The sequence below is a fragment of the Plodia interpunctella genome, chromosome 20, assembly GCF_027563975.2.
Source record: "Plodia interpunctella isolate USDA-ARS_2022_Savannah chromosome 20, ilPloInte3.2, whole genome shotgun sequence".
NCBI lineage: Eukaryota > Metazoa > Arthropoda > Insecta > Lepidoptera > Pyralidae > Plodia > Plodia interpunctella.
In genome coordinates, this window is record NC_071313.1 from 2,028,285 (window position 1) to 2,053,070 (window position 24,786).

General features: G+C 34.3%; 1 protein-coding gene across 20 annotated transcripts in view; it reads right to left on the reverse strand.

Moving 5' to 3' along the window:
• Window positions 1-24,786, reverse strand: part of brat (brain tumor) — a 357,328-nt gene that overhangs the window by 149,076 nt on the left and 183,466 nt on the right. For 7 of the 20 annotated variants that reach the window (XM_053760353.2, XM_053760347.2, XM_053760354.2 and 4 more), the window contains exon 2: window positions 5,310-5,349. The exons of the other annotated variants lie outside the window; for them this stretch is intronic. The gene's annotated coding sequence lies outside the window, so the exon portion shown is untranslated. The remainder of the gene's footprint in view (window positions 1-5,309; window positions 5,350-24,786) is intronic. 20 annotated transcript variants of the gene reach the window in all.

Consider the following 24,786-nt stretch of genomic DNA (forward strand, 5'->3'; position numbering starts at 1 on the left):
TAATTTCCCACGGGAACAGTTATTTTTCCGGGATGAAAGGTAGCCTATGTTTTTCTTCATAATTGAAACTATATGTATGCAAAATATCAAGAAGATTGGTTGAGTACATAGTAGAGCGGGAAGAGGTAACAAACAGACTTTGGCGTTTATAATATTAGTTAGGCTAGGGATAATGGAAAAATGTGAAAATAAGTGAGACTATGATGTGTGTGTGTATGTACGTAAAATAATCCCAAAATATATTTTTAACTAGCGACTTGGCCCGGCTTCGCTCGAGGTTTATAAACTTCGGGAATTAGTTGTCTAAATAACACAAAAAATGCATCAACATCTGTAAAAAGAAAGCTTATACAGACAGACACGTAGAGTGACTTTTATTACTATGTAGTGATGGCGATAACAATTTTCGAGTAGTTTTGTCTTGAATAAAATCTGACACCAGTGTTAGCAATGACACACTCGATATGAATGAAAGAGTTTAAATTTCGTATTTTGGACACATTTGCGAGAAGTCCGCCTTTGTCGTTTAAGTTTGAATAGTTTTTTATACTTTATGTCTCCTTTGTAAATGTTGCAATGAAGGGATAATCCATCTCTAGAGAGTTTTCCTATTAGCAAAATCTTAAAAACAATTCCACTAATCTGACATATAAAACTAGCCCGTTTATCGCAAATGAAACTAATTTTATCAATTAACACACAACCGAGCAAACTAGAGTTGAATTTACTAAACGCAAATTGCGATGAACTACTACATTAATTGTACAGTCAACGGCATGTCATGTTGACCAGTATTTGTTGGAGAATCAATGAATATCCTACCGCTGTATTTTGTCTGTGGTCTAACATTTTTGTAATGGCGGATAATATAATAATAATAATAAATTTACTTCACTTCTCACAATTACAGTTTTAGCCCGCGGCTTCGCCCGCGTTAATTTTCCGGGATAAAAAGTACCATATGGCCTTTTCCATACTTCAAACTATATGTATGCAAAATTTCAAGAAGATTGGTTGAGTAGATATAGCGTGAAGAGGTAACAAACAAACAAAACTTACGTTTTTGATTTCATCAAACTTATTTGTGAAGCGAATCATTGTGAAAGTCTGGAGTCTGAACTATGTCGCAACCTGACTACAGAGTCCAGGCTCATCCTACTAATTAAGAATGATGGATAGCTGTTAAGTTTATAATAAAACTATTTAAAACGTATTTAAAGCGTTATATATTACAGAAAACGGAAACTCTCATAAAAAAAATGCAATGCAAAGCGCCCGCGTGGTGAATTATAATGGTGGGCCATTCTTTTCCACCCTGTGTGGAGACCAAAGGAACCATGTAAATATGTAGGTCTTATTAGATAATATCAAATAAGACATGAAGTATAAGCATATTACGTCTCAGTCGGCAAGCCATCTCCGCACAAGTTATATCTCGTATTGCAGCCTAACCTACTGAAGAGATTGCAGAAAAGTTGCCGCCTCACTTTGAGCGTAGCGGATCAGTTGAATTAACAAATCGTATTATGCTAGCGGCTCTCGGCTTTGCCATCGCAAACTCTTGAATCACTCTATTTTAAAAATCCGCTTAATATAATAATTGGCTTTCATTTTATGACGTCAACCCCCTTATGGAACGCGGTTGTTACCTATCAGCTGCCAAGGGTGTATCTTTTAGTTGCCTCAAACAACATCCACGGGAGGACATGCAGAGGTTCTATTCTAGGGCGGAACCAAAAGTCACATTAATGTAACTCGCAGTAACTACGACCACACCTCGACTCCACGCAAAGCAGTCGCCACAAAGGGAGGTTATCCTTTACCCATTCAGTACATTTGATGAGAAATGCAAAACGGATGAAATTTGTTTTCGTCGACAAGCGGTGTAGCTTCCATTTTGTGCTACTAGAGCATCAAGATTAGTTGTAATCACTTTCGCGGACTTAGGGTGGGTTTCACCGTCAACTTTGACGTTAACTTTAACGTGTGCAGAAAAATACAAAGTACGTCATTTTGTCCATGGAATTAGTAGGTACTTCGTACAATACGTAGTGCCTACTAATTTCATGATTTTGTCTAAAATACCTATATTTTTGACGCACTTGAACGTCGAATATAGCACTGGTCAATTATTATTTTTATTAAATAATGATAAGGACAAAAAAAAATGAAAAATAATCCCGATGTAATATCAAAATGTGTACTTCTATTTATAGATTTCTTTATATTATAAATGTGTGTGTGCGCTGTCTTGTCTGTATGAATGCGATTAACTCCGATTTTGTACGGTTTTCACTATTAAATAGTATGACTCCTGAGGAACGTTTAGGTGTATAATTTATTATGGTTTTACGCGAGCGAAGACAGGACGGGCCGCTAGTTAAGTAATATTTGAAAGTACTGAACACATTTGGATAAAGTACGCGTGTAATAAAATCTCGACGGGGTGGAAATCTTACGAGACAATTTATTAGGCATAAAGTCTTAATGCGTTGTAAATAAAATAAAATAATTAGCATCATTTAATATTTAATTATTATATTAATATCAACGTATTTATGTATCGCTAAATTCGCGATAAAATACGAAATCATGTTTCATTTTATACAAAAATATTTCTCATAAAGTTATCTCTGTAAAAATTAAGTGGCAATGTTACCTGCTTCAAAAATCGTATATTTTGTACGCACCCGTGATGTTTTCCATTAGTTAGAGCACAAAACAAAATCGTACAGAAACAGTTAAAAATAAATAAATATATTATGGACACATCACATAGATTAAGTTAGCGACATAGTAAGGTACCTGTGTTATGGGATACTTACTCAATACTTAAAATATATTATTATATTTTATATCATAATATCGGTACATTACATATGCGACGCTTCTTCTTCACTTGCGCTTTGGAAGTCGGCCGTTGACTAAGTATTTTTTTGGCATCAATAAGTGATGTATATCATCCTAAATTGAATAAAGAAATTTGAGTTTTAATAAATAGATAAACATCGAGAATGAAAATATAATTTTCCATGTTAACCTGACCTGAACCTGATGATAAAGCCCGGTGAAAAAAAAATATATTTTTTTTATTGGAAATGCCTCTGATATGCTGGCCAGGGAGCGAAGAAAAACGTAATTATTTCCTATCAGCTGCCAATCCTGTATCTCTTATATCATATGTGGCGAAACCTTGTACCCTGAGAAGTACTCAACAATATGAATCATGCGTGCGTACGTTGAGGGTAGCCCGTCAGATTAGTAACAAGTTTTTAAAAAAACCCCGACTTTCAATATTCATTTCGCTACAACTTTTGAACGGCTGAACCGATTTTGCCATGTAAACAGACAGACACACTTAGCGGTTCAACTTATAACACCCCTCTTCGGGGGTTAAAAAGACGTAATCTTTAGCCAAGCTTCAGTTACTGCAAATTTAACATCCCCGTCTCCACTACGATTAGTCGCTTCGTATGACAACCACGGGAAGATTAGTAAGTATTTTTTTTTATTAGAAATTTGAGTGCATTTGACTTTTACATTACCTCTTTAACTTCGTTGTTCTGTAAGTTAGTGTCGGTACGTGTAAATGTTTTATTATACGATTCATTACACAGATTTGTGGCTTTAAGACGTGATTTTACTGCACTTTTGCAGTTTAATTTACGAGTTGGTTTGTAGTTGGTTCAGAAGAAACATGTATAATTTTATTACGATGTTCGCTTCAAGTAGGAAGGAAGTTATGTTCCAAATATAAAAAAATGACTGAAATATTCGACAAACATTTGATGTTGACACTTCCTAGTTGAGGGGCGAAATAGTGCACGAATACTACGCTATTTGTGAATGAGTGATTACGAGAACGTAGCCACAAGCTTATATACGTTTGAAATTGAATTGACGCAACAGGATTGAATTTTTACAACATTTACAAGAGGATATAGAGTAGTCCTATACTAAGGCATGAACCACGCGAAACTCTCGACTAGGTTTTAAAAATAGACCCAGTTTCAACAGCTGTTCATTCGTTAAAAGTTTTGATTGGTTCTGTACCAATTTTTATACAATTAGGAAAGCACAAAACCTACATTTTGTTTGAAAAATTTTGACTGTTGTGTTAGGAAAACAAGAAGCCATTTTCATGATTCCGTTGTCAATATAAGACAATCCTTATAATCATCCGTTGCGGCTGCATGTTCTTTAGCTCAGACATTTCACGTGGACCGAAAATGGACGCTGAGTGATATAATAAGAAAGAAAATTTCGAAATTCTGATCAAAGAGGAGGAAAAACTATATATTCGCGCTATGTAAAAAAGGATATTATAAGAGTCAAGAAAAAATAATGTACAAAATGTTTATTACAATTACAACATATAATTATAATAAATGACTTTTTGGAGCCTTTTAGAGATATTGGAGTTGTTATAAGGCTATTCCATCATGCTTGGGCTAGTTAAAGTTAACGTCAGTGCAACCCACTCTCAGTTTTGAGTACTTTTTTGAAGTCAATCACTGTATCAGGCAATATAGCTTAGTATTTTCGTGCAGGCGAGGCCTGGCAATAGCGCTAAGATTTTATACAAAAATCTGTTACGAAAACCACACGTTTTGCAACAATAAAATCTGCTAAAACAAAAACAGCACAAGACCTTTGTGTGCCAAGTTTGTTACATTCAGAGGTTCGTTCGAGGAAAACTTATTTTTAATTTTGTTTTAAGACTTCTTGCGCTGTGTACGAATAGTACAAAGCTTAAAGTTTCGTTTAAATGTTTTTATTAATATTATATTCATAATACAGTTATTTCAACTTTTGAGAAACTTTGTTCCATTTTACAGTTGAGTTTTCGAATGTCGTGTAGCTGTTTATGAAATTGTTCTTATTATTCTACTAGCTGTTGCCTGTAACTCCGCTTGATCTTTGACCTCTTTGAATTATATATATTCCACATTTTATCAAAATCGGCTCAGCGGCAGAACAGACTTTCGATTTTATATTAGTATGGAAGTATGTATTCCTCGTGGTTGAGAGTCACGTCATGACGTGACTATTATGTGGAATGAAAAACACATAACAGCTTCATGACAATAATGGTCCATTCCACATCATCAAGTGATAAATCATCAAATGCAAGTTTCCTCACGACGTTTACCATCACAGTGTGGTGGTCGATGAAAAATCTATACACGAGAAGATGAGACAGTCTCATGTGATACGAGTAGGATTAGAACCTGGGCCCTTTTGGTTCTTAATCACTGGGCCACCATCGTTTCACTTACGTTACTGAATTATAAACAAAGTTAACTTACATTAATAATCGGAGCATAGCCATTATATTTTCATTTGTACCTGGAAAAAAATGTAAAAAATATTTACTGAATTTAGTTTAATAAAAATCACTAGTTTGTATATGGAAATGCATAAATAGCACTCGTAAAGTCGATTATAAATACCCGACGATATCGATTATAAATATCATATGATAAATGTCTCACTTAAATTAATTTTTGGCCTGTAGCGCCGCGAAAGCTGAGATCACTTAAAAAGGAAATCTCAAAACAAAAAAGTGGAAGATTCAAGCTGGGATTTCACGATCGGCCGCCTGTCCGAAGTCAATCCTATTTGGTAATGCTGTTGTTGAAAAAATCAATGCTTTATCCCTTACTCGTCTCATACCACGTTCACGACAGGATATGCAGTAGTCTAATTTTAGAGCAAGCACACGCGCTAATAAAAGTGCCAGATAAATATATAATTACCCCTATTTAACAAACACTGATTGTAACTGCGAAAATTTACTAAATTTTTCACTTAAGTTAAAAGTTAAGCGGTGAGGTGACTTAATGAGTATCAAACGAGGTCATCCCCGCCCCTTGCAGGGTTTACTCCCTTTCATTCCTTTGGGTAAACCCATTTCATGCAAGCTATTCTTCAGCTAGGATACTATGCGATTGGTGTATCTTTAGATCACCTTTAGCAAGCTGAATTAGAAACACATCTCTTAGACTTTAAGTTTATTTGTTACCTCTTCACGTCCTATCTACTCAACCAATCTTATTGAAACTTTGCGTGTGTGTAGCTTAAAGTATGGAGAATATTAAAAATATAATCTTTATTTGCTAACAATATACAAAAAAAAACCACTACTTACATTAGAGAAGGAGAAGGACATTGGGTACCTTTCATCTCGGAAAAATAAATGTCTCCGTGGAAAATGTAACGGCTAGTTTTAAATATATTGGAACATATATTTGAAAGTCGGGGATTTGTACGTCTAATGTCACTTTATGCCTGAAAGTAAACCAATTAGAAGGTAATGACCAAAAATGTTCTATCCTGCGTTACCTATTAGTTGGCAGAAAAAGCTCTACACTTATTAAAAAGTTAAACTTTAAGCTAAAGTATGCTTTGCCTCTCAATGCCAAATATTGTAATATTATTTATTTTTCTATGAAGATTAGGGTGCGTTGCACCAGTCAATTTTGAGGTTATATTTAACCTGCACAGAAAAATGCAAAGTTAAATAAATAAAGCCTACATGTTACGACTACAGGATTAATTAATTTAACTGTAACAGCTAGCTTTTAAAGTTATAAGAGGGGAAAGTGTGCGTTTCATTCGGGCAAAAGTTAGTAGCAAAAAAATACTTGAATACTAACTAGTTGTGCATTTTTGACCACTTACGAATTTTAGATCAGGTCACGTGTCCTGGCGCGAGTATAACATTTTTTACCCATCACAACAGTGCACAACTCCGCTAAAGACGTTTTCACTTCAAAAAATTGCCCTAAGGAGGGAAATACGCAAGTTTCAATGGGAGCGAACCGTTTGAACTAACAAGGACACTGTAATTTCTGTACAACCAGAAATTGCAAACATTTCGGGGAAATCTTCAGATGAATTTTTCCGTAAACAAAATATGGCGCCTTGTTACAAAGAAGCACAACAAATAACTTACATATTACGACTTTGTTGTATATTATGTAATAATAATAATGATTGTCAGATTTTTTAGAAAACATCTCAAACTCATCAACATCTCTTGTTGACTTTCAGTCATCGCAGCGCCCTTCTAGGTTATGACACTTTCCCGGTAAATCTCCTACGGGCTGTTACTGCCACACTTTAAATGTAACAGTCCTATAGAAAGAAGGCGGCCATTTTGAAACAGTCCATTTGCGGCCCAATTTTTGCCCTTATTCGTACCGGCGTAAGACAGGTATTCGTAATTCCCGAAGTATTCCAATTAAACAGCACAGTCGCGCCTCCGGCGGCAGCGCGGAGGACTAATGATTAATGGGGAACTTCATGTGAACACGCAAATACTTTTAAGTTGTTTTCCTTTGCGTGTTTACGTATTTATGAATATTTGAGGATGAACCGAGAAGGGTACATTTCGATTCATATTTGATTGGAATTTGTAGCATTAATTTTGATGATTTTGGCCCACTTTTAGGCGTTTCAATCAAAGATATTTTAATCATTCGACCGCAATGATTAGCTTGCTAACTAATTAAACAACGATTTGATTGGAAATTTGAACCACGCGATTCGTCAAATTATTCCAATACAGAATACAATGTTTATTGCTATTGAAAAAGGATAAACCTAACTGCTAATTGTTAGTAGGCTGCATCAAGGTGGCGCGACGCGATGCGACAATATCAAACAGATGTATGTATGTATGCCTAGATGTCGCATATTATCTCCGTAATATTTATTATGCGCCAAACAGAGCGATAGCAAAATTTAGAGCAAGAGATTGTGAGTAAAAGATAAATAGAAAATCAGAAAATATTAATTTTAGAAAAGGATGAAGAACAATCTCTTTCTTTGTATGTGTCTTATTCATGCAATAAACAGTTTACAAATAAATAAAAATGGATGACACCTTGAAGATGTCATTGTACAGTTCCGAAAAAGAGCAAGTCTAGAAAGTGACATTTCATTTCGCCGTGTTCCGGGATTAGCTGGCGTTAAACCTCGCCTTCGTTGATGCAAAAATACCAAATAAGTCGAGAAATATGCCCATGACATGTGTATAATGTGTATATTATAACTATATAAGTACACCGTAATATACATCGCATCGCGCTTTTGTCACTGTGGAGACAACCTAACACACAGGGTCGCGTAGCATCACCCAGCGCTCCGTCGCTTAACGAAAGCGTCGGGTTACGTGTTTATTTGCAAAAAAAAGGGTATCGTGATTAGAGAGGTGGAAACGCAAAAAGAATACACGAAATACACGAAACGAATGGGGAAACCTATGTTTGTGTTGTTTTCGGCGAGTGTGTTTTTGATATATATGTATCTGACGATAGAAATAGGCAAAGACACATTAACCTCATGAACCTCAAGGCGATAGGCTAAAGAACAAAGAAACGAAGAAATATACCATAGTATTTACTAATTCAGTACAATTATGTAGAGTGATTCAAGGGAAAGGTTTAAAATTGTATAATTTATTATGGTTTCATCAAAGTGAAGTCAAAATGGGTCGCAGGAAACTTATCCTACTAATAATATAAACGCGAAAGTTTGTGAGTATGTACGTATGTTGCTCTTTCACGCAAAATGCACTGGACCGATTGTTATTAAATTTAGTATACGGATAGAATATAACCTAGAATAACACATAGGGTACTTTTTATCTAGAAATTCCCACGAGAGCGAATCCTTGGGAAGCAGATAGTAAATTGTAAATTAAAAATTCCAGTTAACACAAATAAACTTTAGGTATTTTTTTAAATGCTATAAAATGTATAAAATCGAGAGTCTATAGCAGTCTGTGGTTAATGCTAAATGAATCTTCTATAAGCACCAATCAGGATAAAATCAATCCTCCATTGCAATCAGTCTCTTCCTTTGATATATATATTTGAAAATAAATTAAAGCAAGGGCGAACTCGTCTTGAGATTTCTTGCCAATTCTGTTGCTAAGATATACAGATAAGCTGTGTTGGTTTTAATGTCAAACATTTGAAATAACTAATTACGAAGCAAGCGAGGTCTACAAATGAATTTGGGGCAAAAATAAGTATGTTTGTTTGTTTGTGACGCGATAACTTTCGAACCGTTGTTGGTCTGAATTTGGTGAAATTTAAAAAGTAACGACTCCCGACATGGGATCTCCTCAACGGTTTACTGCACGGACATGATATGTGTTTTGTCACTCATTGAATGCAATTACATTTAGTTGTGACGGCAATAAAAGCTTACTTGCATCAAAAATGAAATTTTTGCAAAAAAGTTATCCAATTTTCGTATGAAAAATTAATGGATCCAGTTCATAAATAAATGTCGTTAAGAAACCCTAGTTAGGCTTTGGCGTTATTGAATGGAATATTCAATATTGGGGAAAGTCTTCAATATAATTATGTTGTGGTCATTCGAATTCTCGGTGTTTTTATTGAATTGTATTCGTTCGTTGTCTAAAATAAAAAGACGGATTTTCAATATTTACATGTAAGTATCTGCACCCATGATCAATGGTCTGACATCTAAGGGTGGGTTGCACTGTCAACTTTGACGTTAACTAAGTACGACGTTAACGCAGAAACACGCAAAGTAGGTAAGCATCATAGTCGTATTCCTCATGGCTGAGGATCGGGACATTAAATGGAATGAATGAATGAGTGAGTGAATGAATGAATGAATGAAACACAAATAACGACTTTCATGGCAATGTTAATTGAGTGGTTTTCTCCATTTCACACACAAGTTTATAATCAACTAAAGTGCAGTATGTTTTCAGGATGTTTTCCTTCATCGGAAGCAAGTGGAGGTAGATGCGGTTTTTTTTATTTGATAGAAATTTTTTATGCTATGCTAACTTTTGATCAAACATATCTAAGAACCACCGTTCTTAGATATGTTTGATCAAAAGTTGTAGCGAAATTAATATTGAAAGTCGGGGGTTTTTCAATTTGTCTAAAAAATAAAGTTGTTGAAATATGTGTAAAGATTCACAATTTATTCTAGGCTATGTTAGAACCATTAAATTTAGAGGAGACGAAAATTATTACTGACACTTCCAAGAATTTTTAGAGCCTCAGGTAATGAACCTAGACGCGGGGTTAAAATTAATGGGGAATTTTTAGTTTAATGTCGTTAGGGAACATAATTGCTTGAACATTTTAACTTTAGGAATCTATCTATTAGTGAAAACTGCATGAAAATCTGTGCTGTAGTTTTTGAGGTTTTAGCGAACAGACAGACGCAGCAGAAGACTTTGATTTGTAATATATAAGTATGTACATTCGGGAATAAATTGTCAAGGTAACAGTGAAAACTGTATCATAACACACATTTTTTCTTTCACGACAATTAAAGCATACAATTACTGTATATTTTTTGTGTTTTATTGCGCGCAATAAAGTTGTTTCATACAAAGCTGTTATATTCCAATATAGTTTCATATATTTCTTGAAAAAATGATATTGACTATAAAGTGATCGTGTGGGGGGCTTCGTTTATTCGTTTTTATTGTTAAAATTGCTACAATAACTAATTGAATTTGCTACAAGCAAATGGCTGGTGTATTATACATTGTTTCCGCACGAAACTCCTGTTATATTAATATTAGCGTGATAATACTACTATACCTACCTATTTAAGAATATTACGCGTACGCCGGCGACTCCTTATTACGGAAGAAACAAGATATATAAAATGCAGAAAGAGCTTATTAAAAATTTAAATTGGGAAAGTTCGAGCGAACTCGTTCTGGTGTTAAATACACAACTTGTATTCTAAAATAGTTGAGGTTTAATATAATGGGATTGCTGAAAAGCGGCTTTTCTGCACAGCCTTGGCAGATGAGGCAACAATAGCAATCTTAAAGAGGGTTGACGTCAGGCAGGAGGTTGGTTATAACAACACAGCGAAATCTTCAAAAATTTAAGCATATTTTTTTCATGATGAGCCGGGCTTCGAGGCGTCACAACCTTTAAGCGGACAGATTCAAAGCCACACAGTTTCAAACAAACACAAATAGAATAAAATATACTAAAGTTATACACAAAGATGAAATTGCTTTTGTGCGTTGAAGAGACAAAAGATTTTCAGGGTCGTTATGTTTTCTCTGTACTACGGTTGCCACATTTAGTAACTTTAACTGCTTGGAAAGTAAACGTAATTAGTATGCAGCCTCAAATATAACCGGGCGGGTACGGGTTAATAGATTCTATGAACTCATAGTTTTGGTAATGCCCTAGGTCAGAAATAACTGTTTGGCCCCGCAGCGCGCCACGCTAAAATGAAGGCGTTTTCCGACACATTTTGCCCGTTTTCAAGCTAATTTTCGCTTACATTGAGCTCGTTTTCTGGATTATTAAGTTTTTAGTGTTTTGATTATTAATAAGTTCGTATGAAAGGCTTTGTGCTTTTAATAACACGCGATAGTTAAAATTGTTTTTTTAGTATTTGCCTATATTTTTTACAATTAATTTTCTTCAGGGTTTCTTGGGTGATTAAGTATTTTTGAATAAATTTTCGTCGTTTTTTTTCTATAATTTATATTTTAATAAGGTCAGTACATAATATATGAACTGTAAATGGATATAAATTTACGTTAACTCACCTTAGGAATACTATTGGCTCGGGGCTTCGCTCCCGTGGGAATTTCGGGATAAAAGGTACCCTATGTGCTATTCTACCCATGTACCAATTTCATAACAATCCGTCCAGTAGATTTTGCGTAAATATACATACACACATACTTATAAACTTTCGCATTTGTAATATTAGTAGGATGGGAATGTTGGTACATATTTTTCTCGGATAAACGTCCTTACAATCTAATGTTTGATGAAAACTAAACTAATGTTCATTCATTAATTACCGATAAAGTTATGTAAGCAATTCACAGACGTTTTGATTATATTGTTTTACAGGGAATATCTGGGAGCAATCCGAGTGGAAGCCAATTGTGGTGAATACAGCTGATTGTAAGAGCGTTGTTAGCTGCAAATTGAATGGCGGCCATTGTTCAAACTTTGTCGTGCTGATAGACTTCGGAAAGACCGGACATTTTATTTATTTACTAGCTGCGTCCCGGGATATCACTCCCGTGGGAAAATCGGATAAAAATAGCTTGTAGGATTGGTACAATATATTGCGATCAGAAAATTATGCAAACTTGACCGAGTTTGCGCTCGTTCTTACAATATAAATTTGTAAATATGATAAATTCGTTAATATAAATAGAAAATTCGTTAAAATATTTTATCGATATTTTAACGAATTTGTCAAAATTGCCACTTAGACAACCTCCGTGGCGTAGTGGTCACCACGCCCGTCCGCTATCTGAAGGGCCTCGGTTCGATTTCCAGCGCGGCCTTACCTACCTTACCGCTACAAGCTTACAACTTTGTACTTAGTGTGGGGCGTTGAGTGTTGCCCGATTAATTTTTAATCACTTTCGTGCTTGCGGATTATTGCTGACTGCGTACCAAAATCAAAATGTTTTCGCTTTTTTCAATTATTCCATTCACCGTGTTTCTCCAAGAGTTTCCTCTTGTTTACAAGAATTCCAGATAATTCCGGAATACTTACTAAGGCAGATGTAATAGCGTATATTTTTTTCTCTCTTTGTCTCCACAAAGGAAATGAACTTAGACTTTCCCGTTTATATTTGTTCGCCCAAAACTTGGTCGAGCGGAAGTTGTCAGAAAAATAACTAATTCGAACTAAAAACAGACATAAAAACATATTGGGCTGCCAAGTCCAATCTTTATATAGAACTCATGATAGTATTCGTTTGATGGATGCACCAGTTAACTTAGACGTTAAATTTAACCTTCGCAGTAAAACGCCAAGTAAGCCATTTTGTCAATGTTGAATGTTACTACTCATACTTATAGTGCATTGCACAAGTCAAATATGATTTATTTATTTTTTATTAAAAATTGTGCAACCCACTATTAAAATTTTAACTTTAAGGACTTTGCATATTTTATTTTCACGAGCGTTGGTCTAGCAATCAGTTACTATTTGAGATACTCTACCAACAAGCCTGATACCCAAAATACTTGTGTCGGAGACACGAGCAGTCTACCTCATGAGGCATAAAAAACCGGTCAAGTGCGAGTTGAACTCGCGTGAAGAGGGTACCGTACATTACATTCACTATAAGTGTTCCGTTTTTTCATTTTTTTGGACACTAAAAGGACTAGAATATCTACTTTACTTATAAAAGTAGTGGATCTGGAACCACAAAACATCTATTAGTATCAAAATCAAATATGCCTCGCAATCACTACATACACTTTAACACCATCTGCAAACACACAGGTTTTTTAAAATCCGCCGGATTACACAGTTTTTCTAGTTTAATCGCGTGTATTATTAATATCTTGCGGCAAAAAGGTTTTACTTTAAATCCGTACTATGTTGTTATACAACCTTTTTATTCATATAACTAAGCTAATGTAAAATTGTGGAGTGGAGAAGGCAATGGCAAACCACTCCATTAATAATGCCAAGAAAGTTGTTACGTGTGTTTCGTTCCATGTAATGACCACCACCCTCAGTCATGAGTAATACGACTATGAAGAAAAATGTAAAAATAAGTGAATTTATTCAATGTATTAGAAATTAAATATTTATAAGAACTACTTTAAATACACACAAAATATTTTAACTAAAAACTACCTATCTAAATCTTAAAAGTAATATATAAAAACTTACAAATTAAAAATACCTATGTGATGGGCACCTTGCTTAGGCGATCTTCTTCAGATATTTGTAAATTATAAGCCACTAGATGTTGCCCGGGGCTTCGCTCCCGGGGGAATTTAATTTAAATTAATTTAATTTAAATTAAATTTAAATTTTTAAATCGGTTCAGTAGTTACGGAGATTACCCTCCTCAAACATACTCACAAACGCTTACCTCTTTATAATAATAGTATAGATAATATAAACAGTTTAAATACTAGATTTTCTTTCAAGAAAAGGGAAGAGTTCAGTTCTCCTCCTGGACACTCTCTTTTTAATACTTTATTTTTTCTCTCTCATAAATCGTTATCAGAATTTTTTGTATGTATCTTTATGTATCAATGTTGTTTTATATACGTATTTATGTCGTGTGTTTTATATTCAAGTAGTTCTGTTTGTTCTAATGGTTAGCTGGGAGTTTTTGAAATCAAGTTCGATCGACTATACAATTAACAGCCTAAAATCTCATTCAGTAGTTATTGCGTAATGCGCGAAGAAACATAGAACAAAAATTCTAAAAAGAATTGTTTTGGATTCTATTAGTCCCATAATACATCTCATCATAGCTAATAAAATTATAGTTTTATAATATGTACATATTTCATTAACGTAATAATATATAAGCAAATATAATGTTTACTCAATCTTCGAAGAGAAATCTTTATATTACAAACATATTCAACATATAGGTATGAAAATAATAATGTAAATATTCAGAGCACTCGCGTTGATGAGAATTTACAATCAGAATAAATATGGCGTCTATAATGGAACTGGAGAGGTTCTCAATCTCATACATTTGCGAAAATCACATTAGGCATATTCGGAGAGAGATATTTACCTATGTATTTTTAATTCATACAAAAATAAGAGAGATGTCGAATTTTATCCAGTAATCTATCTATGCCATCAAAAACATGATGTAAAAAACTCAAGTCTTGCAACTCAGTTTTTCTACCGTAAAAAGTTGTGAGATCCATGTAATTTTGTTTTGGGGCTAATAGAAGGAAAAACATTGTTTTTATTTAAATTTTTATTCTGTTTTCTTTGCGCATCACGCAAAAACTACTGAGTGGAATTTGATGCGGTTTATTAATTTGTATAGCGGAAGGTCTAACTTAATTTCTTGTATAGATTTCATCGCGATACATTGCTTAGAACCCAAGATAATGGTAAGTTATGAGGGGACGTCCGGAAAGCGAAGCTCCGCAACTTATAATAGATAACCACCATACATATTTCTCATATATTTTTATGTAAGTTAATTGTGTTTCACATCGATATATATATATATATTATAATCAGCACTCGGATCACAATCATAACCTGTTTTGATATACCTTTTGACTATGTACATTATGTACTTTTATATATTATTAGAAAAAAAAAACATTGTAAGAAACAATAATGGTAAGCCCTTCTGGCATAATAGGGACCAACACTGTTCAAATGAGTTTCTTTCGGCATTTCTTCTCAGCACTGGTCGTTCCGAAATGCCAGTAGTTTGTAGCTTGTGAGAAATAACTATAAATATAAAAGTTGACGAGAAAAAGTGCCTGTGAAGGTCTAATTTCTGAATAAATGATTTGAATTTTGAATTTGAATTTACAATAAAGTCCTTATTTTCGTGTCGTGTTATCTTTTTTCATCATTAGCTCTGAATTCATTAACATAAACAAATTTAATTATAGGTGTACTTAAAATACGCATTGCAGTGAAGAACTTGTTGAAAGTAAAAAAAAATTGAACACATAAACGAGAAACTATTAAATTTGGCACGAACAAGACTGGAAAAATTGTCTTGCAAGTAAAATAAATTCAGAGGACGAAAAATGTAAGAGATAAGACTGTGTTTGCGTTCGAATAAGCGGAAAAATCCGGTCTAAACCAGTTAGATCTGCCTGCAGCTGGCAGTGCTAATGCCGGGATTATGAGGTGTATGTGTACGCTCTCTATAGGGATTTTTGACGCGTAATTTGATGCAACTCTTGCAAGTGGAAGTGAAGTACATTTTTGATTAATAATTCTGTGAGTTTATAGTCACGTTATGAGAAGGGAGGGAAATAACTTTGTAAGAAAGGTTGTGGATTTTAAGTTGAATGGGAACAGAAGTAGTTGCAGGTCGAAGAAGAGGTGGATTGAGTGCGTCAGGCAGGATATGGCTAAAAATGAAGTAACAGATCGGTTAAATCAGAGAGGGAGAAGTGGAGGAGACTGACATGCTGTACCGACCACACATACAGTTGACATAAGGGTGGGCCGATGATGATTTCTGTGTGTTTATGACGAAAACTTTACAGAAATTGCTCTCATTGTCATTGTCTCATGTAAAAATAAAATATTCCTTTCTTATGATTCTATTTCTTTTAAAAGTTGTGTGGCAAGTTAATTTAATTTCTCTTGTTATATAGAATTGATATTTTCCATGTTAATTTTTATGATGAGCAAGGTCTGATGGTGCTCACAGAATCCACTTTTAGCGATGGGAACTCCTCAACAGACACAGAAATGCTTTTTTTTTGTCACGCGTTGAAACGAAAACAAATAGCGTCAAAATGATATTTTTGTAAAAAAAAAAAAACTTGTTTAAGGATTAAGAGTCCAAGAAAGAGTTACTACTTAGGGTGAGTTGCACCAGTCAACTTTGACGTCAACTTTAACCTGCGCAGCAACTCACTCAATATATAATCAATGGTGAAACAATGGAGGATATATACGAAAATTAAGCGTTATTTTATCTTTAATATTAAAGAGTATCATCCACGCTTCATATATTTCGGAGAGCAGTTTACGAGCGGTGTAAACAAGCAGGTGCCATTAAGCGTGCATACGAAATTTTAATTAGCTTTTTACGTCTCAGTAAATTATGAAATTATAAGGGTGAGTTTATACTAAAATGGCTGCAAACCCGGTCTCAGGTGAGAACTCAAGGTAATGAATTATATTCACTTAATTTGATCATTAACAGTGCAGTAACACTTATTATATAATTATAGCAAATTAGACGCTTTTTCATTTAAAAAAGGAACAAGAATAGTAAGCCTAAATTGAAAAAAATCTGTAGTGCGGATCTTAGATATTTGTTTTTATTTTTTCTACTCAAGTTTGATACTTCTTTTGATAATAGCTTGAGCCTCGAAAAAGACACTGAAGGGAAAACATAAAACATCATACGAAAACCCCAGCTTTCTTAATAGAATGCATACTCTATTAATCGAAATGTCTTCTCTGATAACTATAAAGAAATTTCCTAAAGTTATAAGTAATTAATATATTTGCAATAGAAGTGCTTGATGGTTTTTGACAGGTTTTTAAGCCAAACGGCGTAAATTAACCTGAAAAATGATTACGAGTTACGGTTGGGTCACATTCAGATTCGAGCTGAAATAGAATGGTGATTAATGTACCTTCGTAATACTGAATAAATGTGAAAAGTATTTGGTGATATTGTACATGATTTACGACTTTGAGGTGGGAGTCGAGTTGAGGTCGCCTTTTTTGGTACTATGCCAAAAGAAACTTAGGAAAATATTGACGTATATAGGTACTTACTTTAGATAGGTAGTATTAAAAAATTAACTGTATTGTGTTTCCGCCCTAAAATGGGACCACTCCATGTCCTCACGCAGATGTCGTATGAGGAGAAAAGACAAATACCCTTGGAAGCTGATAGGCTAAAATAGCATTCCCAAAATGGGTTGACGTCAGCAGGCGGTCGAATGTAAAATCACTGAAAAATCTTCAAATTTCAATATTTATTATTGGCGTAAAAAATCTTAGTGGCTTCGTAACGTTACAGCCCCGAATGAATAGTGATCATGCGAAGATGAGAAAAAGAGAGAGAGTGAATTGAAAGTTGGGAAAAAAGTTAATAATAAATTAAATAATTTTAGTAATGAGTACGTAGTTTTAGTTAAGAATATGGCGAAGAACATGTTCTACTTTTCATTCTGGAAAAAAGTACATTTCCCGTGGGAAATTCACGCGGGCAAAACCGCGGGTAATAGTTAAAGCTATGTAAAAAAAAAAACATTAGTGCCTTGAAATTTACATTGTAGAACCACAGTAATAAACCAAAACGCGAGTCATTATTTGCAGTTCAATTTAAGTAAAAACATTTTTTTTTCAGCACGCATCTTTGTTTTTTTTCAACCTTTTCAACCATTTCGAATTCCATTCAAGCGATTCTGTGGAAGCCTCTTGAAAATGCACGGATTTTAAATTTAATTTAAGCATTTTGAAAGCGTTTTACAAGCGTCTAAAGTAGTAAAATTTTGTAAATTGAATTTGTACTACATATTTATGATAATACTCGTAAATAATATATATATATATATATATATATATATATATATATATATATATAGTATATATATATATATTGTGGTAAAGCGAAGTGTGAAGCGGTGGTAGTGTTATGGTTAAGACCTGTGGATCGAAAGGTCTCAGGTTCGTAGCCACCTCGTGCCATATGAGTTTGTATACCAATCATTACCTATAGTAGTTTTCATAGACCATCACTTGCTTCCGGTGAAGGAAAACATCGTGAGGAAACCTACACATTACACAATGGTGGACAGTTTAGTGGGCTAGTGTGTATGCAACTACCTGCCACTAATTGCAAAGTTCGCTTGCAAAATCTCTTAGTTTCACACAATTCTTTTGGCTTTTTTATTTTTAATTTTTTAATTTAATTTATTGCATTAAATTTTCACATCTTCTTACTATTATCATCACTATATTATTTACTGTCATACACATGTCTTCCTGTTAGAATAATAATCTTTTTCATGCTGTGTGCACTTTTGGTCTTACAAGCAGCTGCTGATTCTTTTTTTTTTTAACCATAAGAATGTATAAGTTGTAAACTGTTGTGTGCACCAATAAATAAATAAATTACTGAGATTTTATTATGTTTTTTTTTCTTTTCGTACTTGTTCATATTCAAGGTTAAAGGTAATGTCAAAGTTGCTTGGGGTAGCCCACTCTTAATATTTAAAAGTCGGTGTTGTGTGGAGAACATTTTTAAATTGTTTTGTGAGCGAAACTCGGAAGGAAATCTTATATTATGAGTATTTTACTACACCAACCTTTTAGTGGAAAAGCTAATGAAGGGAAAGCTCTCTGAGTAATGGATATGGAGCTTTTTAGATGGAATTTAACTTTTGCGCTTTTATTTACAGTGTAGCTTTAAAAGCAGGGGTCCCAAACTTTCCAAGTAGTGTGTGAAAATATTAATATAATTGACGACGATGAAATTGAGTGACGACCTCGGTGGCGCAGTGGTAAAGTTCTTGCCACTGAACCGAGAGGTCCTGGGTTCGATCCCCGGTCGGGTCATGATTGAAAATGATCTTTTTCTGATTGATCCGGGTCTTAGATGTTTATATATGTATTTGTTATAAAATATACTATCGTTGAGTTAGTATTCCATAACACAAGTCTCGAACTTACTTTGGGGCTAGCTCAATCTGTGTGATTTGTCCTAATATATTTACAGTTCATCGTCTATTAATTATTATATTATGTAAAAGTCAAGTACGAACGAAAAAGATTACAAATGTTTTAATTATGTTATAGGTATACGTATGTAGTGTGAAAATAAATGGGTAGTTATAAATTACATCGACTGACAAATACTTAGCAGAAAATTCACGGTGTAGCCTAAACAGCTGACAGGCGACAACAGAATTCCCAAAGAGTTGGCAGGCATTCAGGCAGGCCGTGAAATCACAGCCGAATCTTCAGATTTTCAAGGCACTTTTCTACGCGAAACCAGGATTTTGGGGCGTCATTCTTTCTCATCCGAGCGTTTTCCCTGTTGCCTCCTCAGCCGTTGAGCTCCGGAACTCAGGGTTCATTAGATGAAAGCACACATGTGAGGTTTTGGTGTAGACAAAACTAGCAAGGTGCCAGGCCATGAGAGATAGTCACATTCATTTCACAGTTCAAATAGACCTCACTATTGCATTCATAGCTTTGAACAAAGCAACGCCTGAAAATTCGCAGTCCGATGAGTACTACGCATAGAGTTTACATACTCAATAAAATACAATTTTACAGTTTCAAGATTTTATAAAAATAAATAATTATTTCATATGGTAACTAGCGACGCGACCGGCTCCGCACGCGTGTTTATTTACATGTAAGTGCTTAAATAATTCAAAATAAATTGTCGGAATAAAAACATAAATTACATATATAAACAGTATTTAAGTATGATATGGAAGAAGGATTTAAAGGATGTAAAGACACGTGAAGCGGTGGTGGTGTAATGGTTAAGACGCCCGCCTGTGGATCGAAAGGTCCCAGGTTCGAAACCTACTCGTGCCACATTAGTTTGTATACAAATCTGACTCATATATAGTAGTTTTCATCGACCACCACTTGCTTCCGGTGAAGGAAAACATCGTGAGGAAACCTGCACACTGGTTGATTATTATGAACTTATTGTGAAATGGAGAAGGCAATGGCAAATCACTCCATTTTGCCAAGAAAGTTGTTGTGTGTGTTTCATTCCATGTAATGACCACGACCCTCAGCCATGAGGAATACGACTATGAAGAGGAAGAAATCCTTTTAACCTCGGATGCAAAAAGTGTGAATATGTCAAACTTGAATTGAGGAAACGACTAAAAGTTTTGTCTTCGGTTTGGGAGATGAAAACGAAATTGACCTTATTTCAAATTTATTTTAGAGATAAGTAGAAGAAAAATTTATAACATAACGTAATAGTTATCGAACAGTTCATATCCGAATGCAGTTGAGCGGTGTATGTCTGCTCTATATATTAGACATCTCTGGATCCATCCCACTTTATTGGCCATTGTTTGTGATGACAAAAAACCGTTTGAAAAATGCCCCTTGAAAAATTGATCGACTCGAAGTTCAATCATAATCAATCATACCCACAGTATTAGCTGTGAAGTTGCATGAAAGAGCCGATATAGTTGGAAGACAATTGGGTCTTTATAAATCGACTTGTGATTCTTTCATTTTAGCCAATCAGATAGCAGGAGTGTTTCTCTCCTCTCATTACCCGACTGCAAAGGAAAGGTATTTACATAAATTGATGTATCGTTCATTCGTCTTAGCTGCCCGAGTATTTTTAGATAGTTGATGTTAAAAAAAACGAACATGGCGGCTGTGCAAACCAATAATAATATAAAAAACCAATTGATATATAGGTTGAAAACGATGACTTCATTAAAACCCATCGTAGATTCCCAATCTCACGCAATACTCAAACATTCAGAAAGAAGATAATTACCCTCGCATTGGGTATATTAAAATAACTTGTTCTTAATTAAAGTTTATTGTTCACTTTATGACTTACTCACCTTACTCAATATGACACATTTGATGATACAATAGGTACTAATATTAAGCTTAAGATGATGGTACAACCAACAATATTTGCTTCATTATTCCTTTATGCGTATACCACACGATTTCGACCTAATTACGGACCCAATAAAACCTCTATATCCCGGCCCGACTCCGCGGCTGGCATACAGAATTGCCATCAAGAAAGAAACGACCTATGCTAGTAGATATGCCTCTGATTATGGCGCCCTAAACTGTAACGGCCTTATGAACATTAAATGACATGTACTTGCATACAAACTATTGTTTATTGCCGGAGCCATGATGTATTAAGGACTGGAGTCGATAGAAGCTGTACTAAGCTATGTTATGTGGCGCTACGCTGTTTTATCTGAAGCTAAACTGGCATTGGCGGTAAGGGTTTATAATATGTACCCGATATATTTCAGGTAATTAAAACAATGTAGATATAAACCAGTATAAGTATACTCGTAGTAGATAATCCTATTATTACATCGAATACGAATCGAGACACAATTTACGATTTACAATAACGCTTAGCCGTTCATTGCAAACAGATTCCAACGTTTATTAGATGAGATAAGCTGATTATGTATGATTGATTTCGAATTGCTACTCAATAAAATTAGGGTGAGTTGCACCGTCAATTTGACATTGACTGTAATCGGCGCGCCGCTGACGTTTAGACAAAAATATTTTGCGTTTTTGTGCGCACGTTAATGTTAAGGTCAATGGCGGTGCATCCCACCTTTATAACCATAATCAATTAATTGACCGAGCGAGCGAGGTCAACGAGACTTGGGGCAAAAATATTATAATAATTTTTTTGTATGTATGTTTGTTTGTTTGTTTCTAGGCGATAACTTTCGAACCTTGGCCCGATTTTGATGAAATTTAAGTTCGTGGAGCATCAAAATAGTTTCAGTCGTTTTTGAAGTATTCACAATTTTGTAAGAATTCATTGTGTGTTAAGTTCGCGGCGAACAACTAGTTACATGTGTTAACTAGTTGATGAAAAATGATAATTTTAATTTACTCGTATGTATTTATTTTAAAAGTTGTTACAAACGAACAAGTCGATGTTAAAATTGGTAGTGAGAATATAGTAACCAATCTACAATTTGACTAAAAGACAAACTTGTGGGTTTTGCATTGTAATATGTTAGAAGAATGACTAAAAATCTTTGGGAGTTTTCCATTCAATAACTCGTTGCTCATTTTATGACTTTCTGATTAAAGTTTTGATATAAAATCAAAACTTTTTGATGGATATCTATTCGATTGAAATATACTATCATTGGGAAAAAATGTATTTACTTATGACAAAGTTAATAAGTATTAATATAAGGTAAGTAGTATGACGTAAGTATAATTTATTGAGGTATGAATCAAATATTAATTAGTTTGAACTCTGACACTACCTTTAAGATAATAATTTAGCATCATTTATAATAACTTCAGTTTTCAGTTTCGTAGACGAATTACCTGTAACAATTATAACATTAATTAAATAACTTATTAACATTAAATAGCAAATAATGAGATGAAATAATTCTAGAATCAAGCGGGAATTAAGATTGAAAGATGAAAATGAGCGGGAATTGAACCCGCGCCCCTGTATCCGGCACAGTGTCTTGACCACTGAGCTATCGAGACCACGCCAGTCGACGTACAGTATTTTCATTAGAGAGATTAGAGAGTAGGAGGTCTCAACTAATCAACATACAAGCAAGAAACTATGTTTTATGAAAATAATCAAGCATCTATTTAAATGGTTAAGATTTGTTATTTCAGAATTTTTTCATGTCATTATTACTTTCAAAAATAAAGTTAAAAAGCATGTGTTACATGTAAGTATAACAAATCCATTTAAACTATTTCTGTCTCATAATATAAGGGTTTTTTCTGTAGCCTTTTCCATTTTTCCATTTCTGCAGATAAACACAAAGTACGCCATTTTGTCGAAACGACGGCCGCACGCAACTTAAAGGTGGTGCACCTCATCATTAGTAGATAAAAAATAAAATAAATTTCACAAGCATAATCAAAACAGGCTTAGAATAATGTTAAGTTCTAGTACTTTATTACTTTTCTAGTATTTTTTGCGAAATTAATGTATATGTATATATACTTCTGTATCACATGAATTTTGCAATTGAAACTAAAAACAAAGACAAGTGCACACACATATGTTACACTGAGGTGTAGTCGACGGCCAATTGATAGCAGCGCAGCCATTTCAATTACAACCCTTTAATTACAGCCCCATTCGTAGTGGTAACGAACGGTGAACATCGAGTATTACAGTGAAATAGACTATTTATCAGATGCCAGATTCGTTCGTTTCATTTTTGACGAGAGACAGAAATTATTTATTTACGATGGCATAATTTGCATGGGTTTTTGTCCGAGTAACACCATATTTATTTCAAGCCAAGCGAAATTAAATGTCAACCGCTTTAGAAATTACAATTGCTGCTTAGATTATATTTCGAGTTATGCCCAAAGGATACATTCCTTTGCACCGTTTTTACAGTGATTTTCTTCGTCGAGATTTGGAGCTCTCTTTCCAACATCTTCTCTTTCACTCTTTTACGCACATCATCATCCTTAGTTATCAGAGGATTGTCTGTTTACATGCCACTAAATGCGTTTAGGTAGTCGTAATAGTCGTGTCAGATGCCTTTGGGCGACTTGAATAAAGTCTCACTTAAACACACGTGGCACACATATCCTTGAGGATATAACGATAACTATAATATACCCTTATGCTCTTTGAATAAATTGGAAATGAAAATCGCGACGTTATAACAAAACGCAACACAAGTTCCATCCACCGCACTGAACAAAGTATCTCATTTACACACTTGGGCGACAAAAAAATATTTTTAATTTACTTCGGGATGAAAAACAATGGCGGCCTCTGAAAGGAAACAAATGGCTTGAAAGTGAGAAATAATTAGTTTTCCCGCGAAATACGACGCGTGAATGCGGCTGCCCCTGTTTAGTTTTAAGACTTTTTATAATAATTTTCTTGTATAAAAATAATTTAGAAAAAATTGTTTTGAAATGTAATTTAGAAAATGTTGTGTATTCTTATTATATTCTTTTTATTATTCGATGTTAAAAATAATAATTTCTAGACGAACAGGTATTCTGAATTTTTGATGTAACTTTTTGAAGTAGACAAAAACATTTTTTAGATTTAAACAATGACAATGAGAAAAGACTAAAGGTGAGTTCAGAGGGTTGCACCGTCAATTTTGACGTTAACTTTAATGTGCACAGAAAAACGCAAGGTGCGCCATTTTGCCTAAACGTCAGCGGCGAGCCGGTTAAAATCAACGTACAATTTGTACGATTTGTTCTTATCGAGCGGTGCTAGAGCGGCATCTGTGAAGTAAATCTATCCAATGTTGAAATAAATAGTGGCGGTATGTCCTGGCTTCGTTTGGGTAAAACCATAATTTATTATACTTTAAATATTCCTCTTCTATCAATCGGTGAAAACCGAACATAAATCTGTTCGGCAGTTTTTGAGCAGACTTACTTGACCTTTTTAACTATATCTATACATAATATTAAAGAAAAATAATTTTGGGGGATCTTTACGGGACTAATAAAAGCCAAAACAAATTATTTCAGAATCTGTCTATATGTTTGTTCGCGCATCACGCAAAAACTACTGGATGGAATTTGATGAGGTTTTATACTATA